Raw genomic sequence first — 2,609 nt, forward strand, 5'->3', positions numbered from 1 at the left:
TCACGTGAGGTCAGGAGTTCGAGACCAGCCTGGCCAACATGGTGAAACCCCGTCTCTACTAAAAATACAAAAATTAGCTGGGCATGGTGGCAGGCACCTGTAGTCTCAGCTACTCAGGAGGCTGAGACAGGAGAATCACTTGAACCTAGGGAGGCAGAGGTTGCAGTAAGCTGAGATCATGCCACTGCACTCCAGCCTGGGTGACAGAGCAAGACTCTGTCTCAAAAAAGAAGGAAGGAAGGAAGGAAGGAAAAAAGAAAAGAATTTTATCTATATTTTTTATCAATTAAAAAAGACAAAACTTTTGCACCTTACTTTCCACCCCCCTCCACCTTTTGGGAGGAAGGAGGATGTAATCAGAGACTAGTGTTGGTGATTTGATGTAACTTTCTTTGCCATCCATGACAGCCCATCCAATATATAACCCTTAGGTCAGAGAGTCAGAAACAGCCCTTGGAAGCTCATCCAAGTACACATTGTGCAACCATACTTCTCACTGTTTTCTTATTTCAGTGCAGGGCTGGAAGGGGGCTGAGAAGTGATGTTGATTCTAGTCTTCCCACCAGGAAATACCTTCACTGTTACCTAGATCAGAAATGACAAGTAGGTTTTCTCTTGAATACCAACTCTGCCTGCTTGCCAGTCTCAGCCTGGGCACTGCATTGACAGTTTTGAGGCTCTGTCTAGGCTTAGGGGAACGAGATGCCGTGATCAATTAGTGATGTCTGCAGTGGTGTGGAAAGGTAGTGCGTAGTGTAGTTCACACGCACACACTTGCCATCCCTGACCTAGAGCTTAGCATGAGTCTCAGGAGGAACTGGCATGGAACAAACTTACTGTCTTAAATCCCTCTCAAAACTTTAAGAAAGTCCAGAGTTTCTCATGCTACTTCATATTTGCATATTCCCTAATTTAAATCTTGAGCACCCTGGGTTCAAAGCTCTTTTACTACCCTCTCTTAGACAATCAGCCTCTGTAGCAACTCTGTACAAACTCCTCTGTTTAAGCATCCTGGAGATAGAGAGTATGATCCCTACATTTAGACAGTTCATCTAAATTCAATGTGCGGCTTTGAAGTTCTCACTTTTGAACTCATTCTTCTTCTCTGGTACATTCATAAGGATAAAATTTCTACAGAAAATAGCGCCCCCAATAGTTTTGGCAACTGTCCTATTTTAAAGCATTTTGAGGGGAAATATCCCCTTCATTGTATGTCAACTATGAGATAGTTCTATTTCAAATCAGTTTGCAATTAAGGTCAAACATGCACTTCCCCAGAAAAAAAGGCATTGTGTTTACAGCATGAGATTCACTCCAGGGACTGTTCTTCCCACATCTTTCATAAATGGCCATTTAGTGCTTGCCCACAACCCCCTACCACTGGGAAATCTCTGAATATCAGAAACACAGGAGAAATGTTTACCTAATCAAGCCACCATTGATGAATGTAGCAACAGAAGGAAATCAACAATGATAAACATAGTCCCTGTCTTGAATAGCTGACTATATCTTTGGGAAATTAGACATGCACAGAGGAAAGTTAATTACCATAAAAACTACATAGAAACATGACAACAAAAGGGGATTCATGAGGTTGGGTGGGGCAGGTAACTAGGAAGTGACATGATTAGGTATGCCATCGCTGCATGGCACAGGGAGCTCACCCAGGTTGTAGATGTGTATACACACACATGCAGAATTCTTGTGACCTGTGCATTCCAAACCATGGATAACACCAGGAGTCATTGAAACACCTGTGTCCATCGTTTCTGAAGGCCTCCAAATGCCACTTCCATAGCCGGAGGATTTTAGGCCCAAATTTGAAGGCAGACTAGAAAGTTAGGCTCTTTACAAACTGATGTGGAAGTGAGAAGTCCAAGACCTGAAGGAGACTGACCACTGAAATCCCATTCTTGATGAACTCTGAAAGGCGGGAATTGGCACCTTTGAGGCCAAACTAATTAAAGCTGTAGGTAGTCTCCTCCCAGACAATCCCCACTGATTTTCCAACCTTCTTCCCACCAACAGATGGAAGAGGGTACAGCTGAAGGGTGAACTGCTAGAAATTTCATGTCTTCAGCCTACCTGCCCCCTTTTCTTTTTTTTTTAATAAGTCAAGCATATTTAATCATTATACTTTATTATACATACTACACTTTGAAGGAGGCACAATGACAGTAGTCTGTCCTTATCCTCAGGGCATACATTCCAAGACCCCCTGTGTGTACCTGAAACCACAAATGGTACAAACCCTACACATACCATGTTTTCCCTACATGCACATTTCTAGGATAAAGTTTAATTTATAAGTTAGGCACAGTAAGAGATTAACAATAATAATAAAATAGAACAATTAAAGCAGTAGCTGTAACATAAATTATGTGAATGCAATTTCTGTCTCTCTGAATTCCTTACTGTACCGTATTCACCTATTTTCAGACAGCAGTTGACCACAGGTAACTGAAACTGAAAGTGAAACTGCGGATAAAGGGGGAACTACTTCATTTCTTCATGGTATAGATAAGAAAACTGAAGCAGTGAGACTTTTAGTGGCTCAGCTGTGTCTCATCCCCCCTTCCTTTTTAATAGGCATAAACTTATTAGGAATA

At 41.9% G+C, this 2,609-nt stretch overlaps 1 protein-coding gene across 4 annotated transcripts in view; it reads left to right on the top strand.

Moving 5' to 3' along the window:
* Window positions 1-2,609, top strand: part of TENM2 (teneurin transmembrane protein 2) — a 998,748-nt gene that overhangs the window by 842,318 nt on the left and 153,821 nt on the right. The window lies entirely within an intron of this gene.

Source organism: Mandrillus leucophaeus, unplaced genomic scaffold (assembly GCF_000951045.1).
Source record: "Mandrillus leucophaeus isolate KB7577 unplaced genomic scaffold, Mleu.le_1.0 Scaffold115, whole genome shotgun sequence".
Lineage (NCBI taxonomy): Eukaryota > Metazoa > Chordata > Mammalia > Primates > Cercopithecidae > Mandrillus > Mandrillus leucophaeus.